General features: G+C 46.8%; 1 pseudogene; it reads right to left on the reverse strand.

Moving 5' to 3' along the window:
* The window catches only part of LOC137537169 (zinc finger protein 850-like), a 91,048-nt pseudogene that overhangs the window by 44,487 nt on the left and 28,693 nt on the right, over nucleotides 1-17,868 (reverse strand).

Genomic DNA, 17,868 nt, shown 5'->3' on the forward strand with positions numbered 1-17,868 from the left:
CAGCAGTGGACCGTGTCAATTGCCTTCTCTGCATCTAAAGCTAGATACAGAGAAGGCACTTTGTGTAGTTCTACGTAACGTTAGATATATATAAATCTCGTTCCATCGCTAGCCTGGCAGCTCTTCATGAAGCCCACTTAAAGGACACCCAAGGTAATAAATAAACAAATGAAATAAACAATTGTATCTATCCTCCTTCTCCTAAAAATAACTTTTTAAGATATTCCACAGTTTTATTTTATATTGAAATCTACTTTTTCAGTTTTTACTGTTTCATTGTTTTTGCTCAATGACACATACATTGAAGTATGCCAGAGCTAAAATCTATGAACTATTGACCCTTTTTATCTCTTTCTTGCTCTCAGAAGCCATTTTCTACTAGGAAAGTATTTTATAGTTGTAATTTCTCATCTGTGAGGAGTCACACTGTAATCTGAACCAGTCCTGACTGGGACTTCCACTTACATACCTGATGTTTAACTCTTTCAGGCAGAGAAAGAAAAAAAAGCAACACAGCATAGTTAATTGTGTGCTTGGCACTGTACATACCCCATGTCTATCTTATCAGGTCACCTCGGGTATCCTTTAATCTCAACCTATTTGTAACAAACGCTGGAGAGGCAGCCGCGGTGAACAGCGCTACCACCGCAGCTGCCTCCAGCTCCCTGTTTAGCAATGTATCCGTGCCTCAGGCGTCTAGCACGCCGAGGACGGGACTGTCAGTTGCACATAGGGTTGCTTTGTCGCGTGGACCTTTATGCGGGGAGGAGGCGCGTCAGCTGACCGGCCGGTCAGCTGACGTCAGAGGAGACGCTCGCCTAGAGATGAGCGTAATGGCGTAATTACGATTTCGCGAAATTTCGCGTAATTAGTGTAATTACGTTTATGGCCGTAAGTACATAATCGTAATGAAGAAGGATTTCGCGAAATTTCGCGTAAGCGTAATTTTCGCATTGCAACAGGTATTACGAAATTAATGCGTATGGCCATGCTCCCGAAGCGGAAAAGTTGACGCATGGATCAATGTTAGGTAGCCGCCAACTTTAAGGGTTAATAGCAAAGCCCCCTTAAATGCTAAGAGCCTCAAATTTGGAGAATATATTAAGGAGATCAGAAGGAATAAGAGGAAAATTTTTTTTTCAAAAAGACCTTATAGTTTTTGAGAAAATCGATGTTAAAGTTTCAAAGGAAAAATGTAAACATTTAAAAACCCGCCGACTTTAACGGTTAATAGCAAAGCCTGCTTAAAGTTTAGGAACACCAAATTCCCAGGGTATATTAAGGGGAGCAGTGGGAATAAGAGGAAAAAAATTTTTTTCAAAAAGACCTTATAGTTTTTGAGAAAATCGATTTTTAAGTTTCAAGGGCGAAAATGTCTTTTAAATGCGGAAAATGTCAGTTTTTTTTTGCACAGGTAACAATAGTGTATTATTTTCATAGATTCCCCCAAGTGGGAAGAGTTTTACTTACTTCGTTCTGAGTGTGGGAAATATAAAAAAACCGACGTGGGGTCCCCCCTCCCAGACCTCTTTAACCCCTTGTCCCCCATGCAGGCTGGGATAGCCAGAATGCGGAGCACCGGCCGCGTGGGGCTCCGCACCCTGACTATACCAGCCCGCATGGTCCATGGATTGGGGGTCTCGGAAGGGGAGGGGCAGCCAAGCTTTCCCCTCCCCCTCCGAGCCCTTGTCCAATCCAAGGACAAGGGGCTCTTCTCCACCTCCGATGGGCGGTGGAGGTGGAGGCCGCGATTTCCTGGGGGGGTTCATGGTGGAATCTGGGAGTCCCCTTTAAAAAGGGGTCCCCCAGATGCCCACCCCCCCTCCCAGGAGAAATGAGTATAGAGGTACTTGTACCCCTTACCCATTTCCTTTAAGAGTTAAAAGTAAATAAACACACAAACACTTAGAAAAAGTATTTTAATTGAACAAAAAACATAACCACGAAAAAAGTCCTTTAATATTCTTAATTAACCAATAATACTTACCTGTCCCTTTAAATAAATGATCCCACGCAATATCTTCGGAAATGTTCTATCAGTTACAATGTAACAAAGTTATTACAATGTAACAACTTTGTTACATTGTAACTACGCCGCACCCGACATCACTCGCCGCTCAGCCGCCGCAGCATACACTTACGCGTCCGTGCAGGACGCTAAGTCCCCGCAGCTCCCGCTGTCCACCCCGCCCACATCTGTCACCCACATGTGGGTGACATGTGGGTGACATGTGGGAGAGGCGGGGAGGGCAGCGGGAGCTGCGGGGACTTAGCGTCCTGCACGGACCTGACAGAGCTCTGAGCTATATAGCTCAGAGCTCTCTAAGCATCTTTGTATTTGGGCTCCAAGGAGCCCCATTGGTCCTTAGCAGACCAATGGGGTTCCTTCTGATTTGAAGGAACCCCATTGGTCTGCTAAGGACCAATGAGGCTCCTTGGAGCCAAAATACAAAGATGCTTTAGAGAGCTCTGAGCTATAGAGCTATATAGCTCAGAGCTCTGTCGGGTCCGTGCAGCGCAGACGCGTATGCGGCGGCGGCGAGTGACGTCGGGTGCGGCGTAGTTACAATGTAACAAAGTTGTTACATTGTAATAACTTTGTTACATTGTAACTGATAGAACATTTCCGAGGATATTTCGAGGGATCATTTATTTAAAGGGACAGGTAAGTATTAATGGTTAATTAAGAATATTAAAGGACTTTTTTCGTGGTTATGTTTTTTGTTCAATTAAAATACTTTTTCTAAGTGTTTGTGTGTTTATTTACTTTTAACTCTTAAAGGAAATGGGTAAGGGGTACAAGTACCTCTATACTCATTTCTCCTGGGAGGGGGGGGGGGGGCATCTGGGGGACCCCTTTTTAAAGGGGACTCCCAGATTCCACCATGAACCCCCCCCCCCCCCAGGAAATCGCGGCCTCCACCTCCACCGCCCATCGGAGGTGGAGAAGAGCCCCTTGTCCTTGGATTGGACAAGGGCTCGGAGGGGGAGGGGAAAGCTTGGCTGCCCCTCCCCTTCCGAGACCCCCCAATCCATGGACCATGCGGGCTGGTATAGTCAGGGTGCGGAGCCCCACGCGGCCGGTGCTCCGCATTCTGGCTATCCAAGCCTGCATGGGGGACAAGGGGTTAAAGAGGTCTGGGAGGGGGGACCCCACGTCGTTTTTTTTTTATATTTCCCACACTCAGAACGAAGTAAGTAAAACTCTTCCCACTTGGGGGAATCTATGAAAATAATACACTATTGTTACCTGTGCAAAAAAAAACTGACATTTTCTGCATTTAAAAGACATTTTCGCCCTTGAAACTTAAAAATCGATTTTCTCAAAAACTATAAGGTCTTTTTGAAAAAAATTTTTTTTCCTCTTATTCCCACTGATCCCCTTAATATACCCTGGTGTTCCTAAACTTTAAGCAGGCTTTGCTATTAACCGTTAAAGTCGGCGGGTTTTTAAATGTTTACATTTTTCCTTTGAAACTTTATCAATTTTCTCAAAAACTATAAGGTCTTTTTAAAAAAACAATTTTCCTCTTATTCCTCCTGATCTCCTTAATATATTCTCCAAATTTGAGGCTCTTAGCATTTAAGGGGGCCTTGCTATTAACCCTTAAAGTCGGCGGCTTTTTTATATTATACGGAGCGTTACGGTTTAACGCGAAATTACGGTAGCGTTTAATGCGAAATTACAGCATGAACGAAACGCGAAATTACGCGTTGAAAATTACGCTTACGGTATTTTCAATTACGATTTTAATGGCAATTACGCTACCGTAATTTTGCATCGTAATCGCAAATTTCGCATGCGTAATTTTAGTAATGCGAAATTACGAAAATTTCAGCTCAACTCTACACTCGCCGCTCCTCATTGGTTGATAGGAGGGGGCGTGCCTGAAGGGTCTCCTCTGCTTCAATAGCCTAGCTGAATCACTCGCAACTTGTCTGTTGTTTAGTGTTGGGCGAACAGTGTTCGCCACTGTTCGGGTTCTGCAGAACATCACCCTGTTCGGGTGATGTTCGGGTTCGGCCGAACACCTGATGGTGTTCGGCCAAACTGTTCGGCCATATGGCCGAACTAAGAGCGCATGGCCGAACGTTACCCGAACGTTCGGCTAGCGCTGTGATTGGCCGAACGGGTCACGTGTAGTGTTGGGCGAACATCTAGATGTTCGGGTTCGGGCCGAACATGGCCGAACTCCGAACATAATGGAAGTCAATGGGGACCCGAACTTTCGTGCTTTGTAAAGCCTCCTTATATGCTACATACCCCAAATTTACAGGGTATGTGCACCTTGGGAGTGGGTACAAGAGGGAAAAAAAATTAGCAAAAAGAGCTTATAGTTTTTGAGAAAATCGATTTTAAAGTTTCAAAGGGAAAACTGTCTTTTAAATGCGGGAAATGTCTGTTTTCTTTGCACAGGTAACATGCTTTTTGTCGGCATGCAGTCATAAATGTAATACATATAAGAGGTTCCAGGAAAAGGGACCGGTAACGCTAACCCAGCAGCAGCACACGTGATGGAACAGGAGGAGGGTGGCGCAGGAGGAGAAGGCCACGCTTTGAGACACAACAACCCAGGCCTTGCATGAGGACAAGAAGCGTGCGGATAGCAATTTGCATTTTGTCGCCATGCAGTCATAAATGTAATACAGATGAGAGGTTCAATAAACAGGGACCGGAAACGCTAACCCATCACAGATGTTCATTGTTCATGTTACTTGGATGGGGTCCGGGAGTGTTGCGTAGTCGTTTCCAATCCAGGATTGATTCATTTTAATTTGAGTCAGATGGTCTGCATTTTCTGTGGAGAGGCGGATACGCCGCCGATCTGTGACGATGCCTCCGGCAGCACTGAAACAGCGTTCCGACATAACGCTGGCTACCGGGCAAGCCAGCACCTCTATTGCGTACATTGCCAGTTTGTGCCAGGTGTCTAGCTTCGATACCCAATAGTTGAAGGGTGCAGATGGATTGTTCAACACAGCTACGCCATCTGACATGTAGTCCTTGACCATCTTCTCCAGGCGATCAGTGTTGGAGGTGGATCTGCACGCTTGCTGTTCTGTGTGCTGCTGCATGGGTGTCAGAAAATTTTCCCACTCCAAGGACACTGCCGATACCATTCCCTTTTGGGCACTAGCTGCGGCTTGTGTTGTTTGCTGCCCTCCTGGTCGTCCTGGGTTTGCGGAAGTCAGTCTGTCGGCGTACAACTGGCTAGAGGAGGGGGAGGATGTCAATCTCCTCTCTAAAGTCTCCACAAGGGCCTGCTGGTATTCTTCCATTTTGACCTGTCTGGCTCTTTCTTCAAGCAGTTTTGGAACATTGTGTTTGTACCGTGGATCCAGAAGGGTATAAACCCAGTAATTGGTGTTGTCCAGAATGCGCACAATGCGTGGGTCGCGTTCAATGCAGTCCTAGGCCGAAGAGGTCATAGCCTAGGGTCACAAAACCTGTTTATTGGGCAATTTCAATGGTGGCGAGTCTGACGTACATAAATCGCAGCAATGGCCGTTAGCAACGTCTGAATCTCACGAAATGTCTCATGCAGGTAGAAGACATATTGTTAGACTTGGGCTCCAAAGATGGGTTCCCTACATCTCTGCAAACCAGAGTTACAGGGCTCCAAATTTGGTAAAATCCCCCATAGGCTTTCATTGGGCCTCCTATTTACAGTTCCAAAATCTCACATCTTTTCAAAGGGCAATTACTCAGCAGTGGCAAATTTTCTAGCATTGTAGGGACCCTTAGGGGGAACATGACTGGTGAGTTTCGGGCCCCTAGGCCGAAGAGGTCATAGCCTAGGGTCACAAAAACCTGTTTATTTGGGCTATTTCAATGGTAGTGATGGTGGCGTACATAAATCTCAGCCATGGCCGTTAGCAACGTCTGAATCTCACGAAATGTCTCATGCAGGTAGAAGACATATTGTTAGACTTGGATTCCAAAGATGGGGTCCCTACATCTCTGCAAACCAGAGTTACAGGGGTCCAAAATTGGTAAAATCCCCCTTGGATTTCATTGCCTCCCTATTTCACTTTCCAAAATCTCACATCTTTTCAAAGGGCAATGGCTCAGCAGTACCAAATTTTCTAGCATTGTAGGGACCCTTAGGGGGGAACATGACTGGTGAGTTTCGGGCCCCTAGGCCGAAAAGGTCATAGCCTAGGGTCACAAAAACCTGTTTATTTGGGCTATTTCAATGGTAGTGATGGTGGCGTACATAAATCGCAGCAATGGCCGTTAGCAAAGTCTGAATCTCACGAAATGTCTCATGCAGGTAGAAGACATATTGTTAGACTTGGATTCCAAAGATGGGGTCCCTACATCTCTGCAAACCAGAGTTACAGGGGTCCAAAATTGGTAAAATCCCCCCTAGGATTTCATTGCCTCCCTATTTCACTTTCCAAAATCTCACATCTTTTCAAAGGGCAATGGCTCAGCAGTACCAAATTTTCTAGCATTGTAGGGACCCTTAGGGGGATCATGAAAGCCTATGGGGGATTTTACCAATTTTGGACCCCTGTAACTCTGGTTTGCAGAGATGTAGGGACCCCATCTTTGGAATCCAAGTCTAACAATATGTCTTCTACCTGCATGAGACATTTCGTGAGATTCAGACGTTGCTAACGGCCATGGCTGAGATTTATGTACGCCACCATCACTACCATTGAAATAGCGCAAATAAACAGGTTTTTGTGACCCTAGGCTATGACCTCTTCGGCCTAGGGGCCCGAAACTCACCAGTCATGTTCCCCCTAAGGGTCCCTACAATGCTAGAAAATTTGGTACTGCTGAGCCATTGCCCTTTGAAAAGATGTGAGATTTTGGAAAGTGAAATAGGGAGGCAATGAAATCCTATGGGGGATTTTGCCAATTTTGGACCCCTGTAACTCTGGTTTGCAGAGATGTAGGGACCCCATCTTTGGAATCCAAGTCTAACAATATGTCTTCTACCTGCATGAGACATTTCGTGAGATTCAGACTTTGCTAACGGCCATTGCTGCGATTTATGTACGCCACCATCACTACCATTGAAATAGCCCAAATAAACAGGTTTTTGTGACCCTAGGCTATGACCTCTTCAGCCTAGGGGCCCGAAACTCACCAGTCATGTTCCCCCTAAGGGTCCCTACAATGCTAGAAAATTTGGTACTGCTGAGCCATTGCCCTTTGAAAAGATGTGAGATTTTGGAAAGTGAAATAGGGAGGCAATGAAATCCTAGGGGGGATTTTACCAATTTTGGACCCCTGTAACTCTGGTTTGCAGAGATGTAGGGACCCCATCTTTGGAATCCAAGTCTAACAATATGTCTTCTACCTGCATGAGACATTTCGTGAGATTCAGACGTTGCTAACGGCCATGGCTGAGATTTATGTACGCCACCATCACTACCATTGAAATAGCCCAAATCAACAGGTTTTTGTGACCCTAGGCTATGACCTCTTTGGCCTAGGGGCCCGAAACTCACCAGTCATGTTCCCCCTAAGGGTCCCTACAATGCTAGAAAATTTGCCACTGCTGAGTAATTGCCCTTTGAAAAGATGTGAGATTTTGGAACTGTAAATAGGAGGCCCAATGAAAGCCTATGGCGGATTTTACCAAATTTGGAGCCCTGTAACTCTGGTTTGCAGAGATGTAGGGAACCCATCTTTGGAGCCCAAGTCTAACAATATGTCTTCTACCTGCATGAGACATTTCGTGAGATTCAGACGTTGCTAACGGCCATGGCTGAGATTTATGTACGCCACCATCACTACCATTGAAATAGCGCAAATAAACAGGTTTTTGTGACCCTAGGCTATGACCTCTTCGGCCTAGGGGCCCGAAACTCACCAGTCATGTTCCCCCTAAGGGTCCCTACAATGCTAGAAAATTTGGTACTGCTGAGCCATTGCCCTTTGAAAAGATGTGAGATTTTGGAAAGTGAAATAGGGAGGCAATGAAATCCTATGGGGGATTTTACCAATTTTGGACCCCTGTAACTCTGGTTTGCAGAGATGTAGGGACCCCATCTTTGGAATCCAAGTCTAACAATATGTCTTCTACCTGCATGAGACATTTCGTGAGATTCAGACTTTGCTAACGGCCATTGCTGCGATTTATGTACGTCACCATCACTACCATTGAAATAGCCCAAATAAACAGGTTTTTGTGACCCTAGGCTATGACCTCTTCGGCCTAGGGGCCCGAAACTCACCAGTCATGTTCCCCCTAAGGGTCCCTACAATGCTAGAAAATTTGGTACTGCTGAGCCATTGCCCTTTGAAAAGATGTGAGATTTTGGAAAGTGAAATAGGGAGGCAATGAAATCCAAGGGGGATTTTACCAATTTTGGACCCCTGTAACTCTGGTTTGCAGAAATGTAGGGACCCCATCTTTGGAATCCAAGTCTAACAATATGTCTTCTACCTGCATGAGACATTTCGTGAGATTCAGACGTTGCTAACGGCCATGGCTGAGATTTATGTACGCCACCATCACTACCATTGAAATAGCCCAAATCAACAGGTTTTTGTGACCCTAGGCTATGACCTCTTTGGCCTAGGGGCCCGAAACTCACCAGTCATGTTCCCCCTAAGGGTCCCTACAATGCTAGAAAATTTGCCACTGCTGAGTAATTGCCCTTTGAAAAGATGTGAGATTTTGGAACTGTAAATAGGAGGCCCAATGAAAGCCTATGGCGGATTTTACCAAATTTGGAGCCCTGTAACTCTGGATTGCAGAGATGTAGGGAACCCATCTTTGGAGCCCAAGTCTAACAATATGTCTTCTACCTGCATGAGACATTTCGTGAGATTCAGACGTTGCTAACGGCCATTGCTGCGATTTATGTACATCAGACTCGCCACCATTGAAATTGCCCAATAAACAGGTTTTGTGACCCTAGGCTATGACCTCTTCGGCCTAGGACTGCATTGAACGCGACCCACGCATTGTGCGCATTCTGGACAACACCAATTACTGGGTTTATACCCTTCTGGATCCACGGTACAAACACAATGTTCCAAAACTGCTTGAAGAAAGAGCCAGACAGGTCAAAATGGAAGAATTCCAGCAGGCCCTTGTGGAGACTTTAGAGAGGAGATTGACATCCTCCCCCTCCTCTAGCCAGTTGTACGCCGACAGACTGACTTCCGCAAACCCAGGACGACCAGGAGGGCAGCAAACAACACAAGCCGCAGCTAGTGCCCAAAAGGGAATGGTATCGGCAGTGTCCTTGGAGTGGGAAAATTTTCTGACACCCATGCAGCAGCACACAGAACAGCAAGCGTGCAGATCCACCTCCAACACTGATCGCCTGGAGAAGATGGTCAAGGACTACATGTCAGATGGCGTAGCTGTGTTGAACAATCCATCTGCACCCTTCAACTATTGGGTATCGAAGCTAGACACCTGGCACAAACTGGCAATGTACGCAATAGAGGTGCTGGCTTGCCCGGTAGCCAGCGTTATGTCGGAACGCTGTTTCAGTGCTGCCGGAGGCATCGTCACAGATCGGCGGCGTATCCGCCTCTCCACAGAAAATGCAGACCGTCTGACTCAAATTAAAATGAATCAATCCTGGATTGGAAACGACTACGCAACACTCCCGGACCCCAACCAAGTAACATGAACAATGAACATCTGTGATGGGCTAGCGTTTCCGGTCCCTGTTTATTGAACCTCTCATCTGTATTACATTTATGACTGCATGGCGACAAAATGCAAATTGCTATCCGCACGCTTCTTGTCCTCATGCAAGGCCTGGGTTGTTGTGTCTCAAAGCGTGGCCTTCTCCTCCTGCGCCACCCTCCTCCTGTTCCATCACGTGTGCTGCTGCTGGGTTAGCGTTACCGGTCCCTTTTCCTGGAACCTCTTATATGTATTACATTTATGACTGCATGGCGACAAAATGCATGTTACCTGTGCAAAGAAAACAGACATTTCCCGCATTTAAAAGACAGTTTTCCCTTTGAAACTTTAAAATCGATTTTCTCAAAAACTATAAGCTCTTTTTGCTAAAAAATTTTTCCTCTTGTACCCACTCCCAAGGTGCACATACCCTGTAAATTTGGGGTATGTAGCATGTAAGGAGGCTTTACAAAGCACAAAAGTTCGGGTCCCCATTGACTTCCATTATGTTCGGAGTTCGGGTCGAACACCCGAACATCGCGGCCATGTTCGGCCTGTTCGGCCCGAACCCGAACATCTAGATGTTCGCCCAACACTACTGCTGTTGTGAATACTCTGTGTTAGCGCTCAGACCCTTAAATAGTTCCGGTGTGCTTTGATCCGGGAGGAAACCGGGGATTTCACACAACATAGGAATTGTTTGATAGCCTTCAAGATTTATATTACTGTGTTATTATTTGTGCATGACTCTGGCTCGTTCTGACTACTCTTCTGCTCAGTGACTTTGTACTTCTGCTCATCTGATCTTGCTGCCGACTCTGCTTGATTAAACCTTTCTGTCTCTGCCTTCTGATTTTGTACTGCCTCAGTCTGTCTGTCACCGAACCCGATCTGTCTGACCACTCCACTCTCACCAGAGGGCCCTTGACTCTGGTGAGGGACATTGTACTGTTAGTACCCACCAGCTCCTCTGGTGAGGTATTGTTAAACCTATCAGTACTACTGTTGCACCAATCACTCATTGCGATTTGTTTCCTATATACCCGTATTATAGGTGATTCTGCAGATCACCTAATAATCAGAATTCTGTTCTTTGCTGACAAATCGTTACACTATTTCTGTAGGAAGAATTGGTAGAAGTCTGGAGCAATGATCTTTGCATTTAATTTAATATCTCCATTAACCTCCTGGGCGATAATCCCGAGCTGAGCTCGGGGTATGTCGCGCAGGAGGAGTTCTCAGGCCCTGGTGGGCCGATTTGCATAATTTATTTTTGTTACACGCAGCTAGCACTTTTCTAGCTGCGTGTAACTTCCGATCGCCGCCGATCCGCCGCTACCCGCCGTGCTGCGCAGCCCCCCCCTCCCCGACCCCTTGCGCAGCCTGGCCAATCAGTGCCAGGCAGCGCTGAGGGGTGGATCGGGGCTCCCTCTGACGTCACGACGTCCATGACGTCGGTGACGTCATCCCGCCCCGTCATGGTGGCCCCGCCATGGCGACCGGGGAAGCCCAGCAGGAAATCCCGTTCTGAACGGGATTTCCTGCTTACTCTGATCGCCGAAGGCGATCGGAGTGGGTGGGGGGATGCCGCTGCGCTGCATGATTTAAAAAATAAAAAATTAAAAAAAAAGTGCTGCGCCCCGTCCTGGGTGATATAATTGTATCGCCCAAAGGGTTAAATGCAGTTTGAAGCGAAAATGGAAAAAATACAAAATAAAAACATATACTTATCTAAGGAGATGGAAGGCTGTGGGTCCTATAGAACTTTCCCGTTCCTCTCCTGGTCCTGGCGTTCCTGCGCTAGCTCTCCCGTTAGCAGTCTCTGTCTGATCGGTCAGAGACTGCTCTCTTCTGCTTTGGGTGGGCTACGGAAGTCTTCGGAAGCACTCGGGCTCCTGAAAATGGGCTGCTCCATACTGCGCATGCATGAGCACCCTCTCTCGTGCATTTGCACTAACAGAGCCGCCGGTCTTCAGGAGGACTCATGGCCCCCAAAGAATTCCGAAGCCTTCCACGGTGAGAGATTCGAACGGAGAAGTAAAGCTGATAACCAATCCAATCTGATTGATGGAATCAATCTGAAAAATGGATCCATTTCATGAATCTGATCAAATTGCACAGAAGCTTTCATTCCATTAGTGGGTGAGAACAATCGTTTCCAATTGATATTGCAATCAAATCAGATGGTTGATCATCTGGAGAATTGTGTCGCTAATGGCCACCATAAGTTCTGCCTCAGTGTTAGGCAAAGGAGTGTTAGGCATATTGTTATGCCCTGTACAAACCATGCAATTTTCCATCAGATCTTGGGTCAAATCGATTATTTCCGAGAGGTCCGATCTAATTTCCAATCCTTTTTCTAATCGATTTTCCAATCACTCCTGTACAAAATAGTTCTGAAAAATAATTGGAAGTCAGATCGAACCTGTTGGAAATCATCAATTCAACTTGAAATCTGACAGGAAATTGCATGGTGTGTACCTGGCATTAGAGATGGCCCGAACGCTGCAGCGCCCACCATGCTCCAGTCTGTCTTCTGCTGGAATAGTGAGAGGAAGGGACAGAGGTTGCTGGAGATAGGGAAAGCGTTAGCTAGGCCTGTTTATTTTGATCCTCGCTGACATACTTGTCCCAAACAGGTGTGTATGTGTGTGTGTGTATAGTGTATGTGTGTATAGTGTGTGTATGTATGTGTGTGTGTGTGTTTGTGTGTGTGTATGTGTGTATAGTGTGTGTGAATATATATTATGTATGTAAAGTGAGACACGTACCCTCAACCCCCAAAATTCTGAGGAGGTAGTTGACTGGCTTACACAGCACACCCCATCTTCTACAGCTTCCATCACCACAGCTGCTCCACTTGATATGTCAGAGGAGCTATTCACACATCCGTGTGACGCATGGTGATTGGTCAGGGTTGAAGTGATCAGTCTCTCATGTCCCATCTGAAGCGTGAGGTAGCTTGGGATAGGTCGAGGAGTATCAGGATTTGCTTGTAGTTTTCTGGTACATTTGGAGATTTATGCATAGTTTGTAGGATAGCCTCCTTCACATGGTACAATGTGAGTCTGAGTACATCTCTGGGGGAGCTGTTATGGTGGCCACCAATGATCCAGTCTTTTTTATCCAATCTTACCAATTCAATGTACTATGAGGGACTGCCTAAAGCAGTGATGGCTGACCTTGACACTCCAGTTGTGGTGGAACTACAAGTTCCATGAGGCCTTGCAATACTCTGACATCTCTAAGCATAACTTGGGTAGGCAGATGCATGATGGGATGTGTGGTTGTGTCACAGATGGAGTGCCAAGGTTACTGGCCTAAAGTAGCTACTCAATATATTCACTCAGTTTACCCTCATACTGCATATATTTGGTAAGATTGGATGAAAACGATTGGATCATTAGTGGCCGCCACTAGGGAGATGCTTGGGTTTTGGTACCCAGTGCACTCTGTCTATTATTATGTCTCTTTCAGGCATTTATTGTCTGTGTGTCCAGTGCACTTAGCTGTTTGCTGGTCCTTGTAGTGCACCAACTAGAGAAACCCATAGTCCTTTTCAGGAATTTTTGTGTGTTTTTGTGCTGTGCGCTGTTGCTGACTGCTACGTGTAGTTCACCAACACAGCAACTATATATTTTGATGTGTGGTGTTTGCATCAACCAAAATGTCACCTGAATGAAGTGACATTCAGTTCACCAAAGCACCCTCGTGTCCACCACCACTGCTGAAGCCTTTCCCCTACTGTCCTGTATAAGACATCACTGGCAGTGCCTTTATTTTGCTGATTATTGCACATAGCATAAACCTAATAACCATCTGATTTAAGTGACATTCAGTTCCATACAAATACCCGAGTGTCCACCACCAAGCACAGGTAGTGGGGGTGGTGCTGATGCAACATGGCATCAGCTGTCGCAAATATTTTAGCAGGTAGAGAGATGGCCGGCACATGCAGGTATAGCAGCATAAAAAAGCTTTATTCTTTAAGGCTTCATGCAAAAAAGCAAGGCACAGTGCTTCAAGTAAAATCAGTCCTACCCGTTACTGAAGTGGCTGTGGGGCGAGGTGGGAGCGGTGGGGGCCGCCTAACGACCGTTTCGCTCTCCTGAGCGTCTTCAGAGGCAATGCGCACGCTGTAATGTTGGCATTCGCCATATTTAAAGAAGGGAAATCATCCCATAGTGCAGAGCGTGCGTGCTCCCACCGTATGCTCACTCTTCCGGGGGGTTGACGTCAAATGACGACTTCCGCCCGGAGATGTGAGCGTTCCACGCTGGTTTCAACCTCATGCACATGTATCTAATGTGTGTGCATGTTGGCACTTCAACCACAGGGTGGCAGCAAAGTATTGGAAGTGTTGCAGGCATGTATTCACTCATATGTGAGTAAACATTTCAGAGCGGATACATGCCTGTAGGCTCAGTTGGACCTAACAAAAATCAAGGAGAAAGAAATAAATTTAAAAACAGATATACTGTAAATGTCCTGTAAACCCTAATTAGGCCTGTTTGACATATTCAACCTCCCTACATTTATCTATCTTTTTGGATCTCTTTTGACACAATTGGGGGAGGAGAAAAAGTGGGTAAGATAAAGGGTGAGGGGTCTGATCAATTTTTGCATACTTGAAAAACATCCTATGGGGTAAATAACGTACACTCCCATTACTTTGGACAAAATTCCCATATCACCTATCCACAGCCACTTGGTAATTTAAACAGTAAATAGGGGAAGACAGTAACACATCTAGTTATAAAACCATAATATAAAATACAAAGACATTGAGGACAGGACTGCTAATCAATACATATGAACAGTCAGCACCATCACATACTATCTAAGGATCTAGGAAGCAGGCCATATCTATATGGTCGTTTAGACCCAGTGCTCCCATCGCATCTGTTTGGATTATCCATCGAGATTCTTTCCTGAGTAGAAGTTGTTCTCTGTTACCTCCTCTAGATGGTGTATTTACTTGATCTAATCCTACAAATTTTAAGCAATTGGGGTTGCCTGAATGGTCTGATCTTACATGTTCTATTAATCGTGGGGAGCCCTTGCCGGAACTAATTGATCTGACATGATCTTGAATTCTTTCTTTTAATCTTCTTGTGGTCATGCCTATATAAAATCGAAGACAGGGGCACCATATAACATATACTACATACCTAGTTTGACATGTAATCAGGGTGTTAAATTTTTTATCTATTGGACCTAACAGTAAATGGGAGCATTGTTTCATCTGGTATTTTGTGGCAGAATCTTGTGGAGTGGATGGAGGTGAAGGGAGGTCGCCCTGCTGGGATGGGGAAAAAGCCTGAGTCTTGTGTCCCTTCCACTCCCTGCTCCACCCAGTGGAGGTCTCCTGGCTGCCCACAGGCTGCTCTGGCAGGTGCTCACAGGGAGCCATGTACTGACATATAAGCATGTTTGTAGCAGTCTAGGAGTAGTTAGGATAATATAGGAGAACACTAAAGATAAAGTCTCACATCGATATACAACTACATATTTGACAGCATATCTGGTGCTGGCTGCTAGGGGGGGGGGGGGGGGGGATATATCATAAGCAGTCAAATTTACACTGTCAGCAGCCTCTGCATAAATACAGGGATTGTCTGTATTATTTTGTAAGAATTCAAGTATTCTCAGTTACTTACTGGTAAGCTAACCAACACCTCAGTGTGATACCTTACCTGGACAATCCTACACTAGCTGGCAGCATGCCTATGTACTATGCCAGGAGCTTGCAGCTACACACCAGCCTCCTGCCATGCCCTAACTGACATCAGTGTGACACCTTACCTGGACAATCCTACACTAGCTGGCAGCATGCCTATGTACTATGCCCGGAGCTTGCAGCTACACACCAACCTCCTGTCATGCCCTAACTGACATCAGTGTGACACCTTACCTGGACAATCCTACACTAGCTGGCTGCATGCCTATGTACTATGCCCGGAGCTTGCAGCTACACACCAGTCTCCTGTCATGCCCTAACTGACATCAGTGTGACACCTTACCTAGACAATCCTACACTAGCTGGCAGCATGCCTATGTACTATGCCCGGAGCTTGCAGCTACACACCAGCCTCCTGTCATGCCCTAACTGACATCAGTGAGACACCTTACCTGGACAGTCCTACACTAGCTGGCAGCATGCCTATGTACTATGCCCGGAGTTTGCAGCTCCACACCAGCCTCCTGTCATGCCCTAACTGACATCAGTGTGACACCTTACCTGGACAGTCCTACACTAGCTGGCAGCATGCCTATGTACTATGCCCGGAGCTTGCAGCTACACACCAGCCTCCTGCCATGCCCTAACTGACATCAGTGTGACACCTTACCTAGACAATACTACACTAGCAGCAGCATGCCTATGTACTATGACCGGAGCTTGCAGCTACACACCAGCCTCCTGCCATGCCCTAACTGACATCAGTGTGACACCTTACCTAGACAATACTACACTAGCAGCAGCATGCCTATGTACTATGACCGGAGCTTGCAGCTACACACCAGCCTCCTGTCATGCCCTAACTGACATCAGTGTGACACCTTACCTGGACAATCCTACACTAGCTGGCAGCATGCCTATGTACTATGCCCGGAGCTTGCAGCTCCACACCAGCCTCCTGCCATGCCCTAACTGACATCAGTGTGACACCTTACCTGGACAATCCTACACTAGCTGGCAGCATGCCTATGTACTATGCCCGCAGCTTGCAGCTCCACACCAGCCTCCTGTCATGCCCTAACTGACATCAGTGTGACACCTTACCTGGACAGTCCTACACTAGCTGGCAGCATGCCTATGTACTATGCCTGGAGCTTGCAGCTCCACACCAGCCTCCTGCCATGCCCTAACTGACATCAGTGTGACACCTTACCTGGACAATCCTACACTAGCTGGCAGCATGCCTATGTACTATGCCTGGAGCTTGCAGCTTCACACCAGCCTCCTGTCATGCCCTAACTGACATCAGTGTGATACCTTACCTGGACAATCCTACACTAGCTGGCAGCATGCCTATGTACTATGCCCGGAGCTTGCAGCTCCACACCAGCCTCCTGCCATGCCCTAACTGACATCAGTGTGACACCTTACCTGGACAATCCTATACTAGCTGGCAGCATGCCTATGTACTATGCCCGGAGCTTGCAGCTACACAGCAGCCTCCTGTCATGCCCTAACTGACATCAGTGTGATACCTTACCTGGACAATCCTACACTAGCTGGCAGCATGCCTATGTACTATGCCCGCAGCTTGCAGCTACACAGCAGCCTCCTGTCATGCCCTAACTGACATCAGTGTGACACCTTACCGGGATAACCCTACACTAGCTGGCAGCATGCCTATGTACTATGCCCGGAGCTTGCAGCTACACACCAGCCTCCTGTCATGCCCTAACTGACATCAGTGTGACACCTTACCTGGACAATCCTACACTAGCTGGCAGCATGTCTATGTACTGTGCCCAGAGCTTGCAGCTACACACTAGCCTCCTGTCATGCCCTAACTGACATCAGTGTGACACCTTACCGGGATAACCCTACACTAGCTGGCAGCATGCCTATGTACTATGCCCGGAGCTTGCAGCTACACACCAGCCTCCAATCATTCCCTAACTGACATCAGTGTGACACCTTACCTGGACAATCCTACACTAGCTGGCAGCATGCCTATGTACTATGCCAGGAGCTTGCAGCTACACACCAGCCTCCTGTCATGCCCTAACTGACATCAGTGTGACACCTTACCTGGAGAGTCCTACACTAGCTGGCAGCATGCCTATGTACTATGCCAGGAGCTTGCAGCTACACACCAGCCTCCTGTCATGCCCTAACTGACATCAGTGTGACACCTTACCTGGACAATCCTACACTAGCTGGCAGCATGCCTATGTACTATGCCCGGAGCTTGCAGCTACACACCAACCTCCTGTCATGCCCTAACTGACATCAGTGTGACACCTTACCTGGACAATCCTACACTAGCTGGCTGCATGCCTATGTACTATGCCCGGAGCTTGCAGCTACACACCAGTCTCCTGTCATGCCCTAACTGACATCAGTGCGATATCTTACCTGGACAATCCTACACTAGCAGCAGCATGCCTATGTACTATGACCGGAGCTTGCAGCTACACACCAGCCTCCTGTCATGCCCTAACTGACATCAGTGTGACACCTTACCTGGACAGTCCTACACTAGCTGGCAGCATGCCTATGTACTATGCCTGGAGCTTGCAG

This window comes from Hyperolius riggenbachi, chromosome 10 (genome assembly GCF_040937935.1).
Source record: "Hyperolius riggenbachi isolate aHypRig1 chromosome 10, aHypRig1.pri, whole genome shotgun sequence".
Lineage (NCBI taxonomy): Eukaryota > Metazoa > Chordata > Amphibia > Anura > Hyperoliidae > Hyperolius > Hyperolius riggenbachi.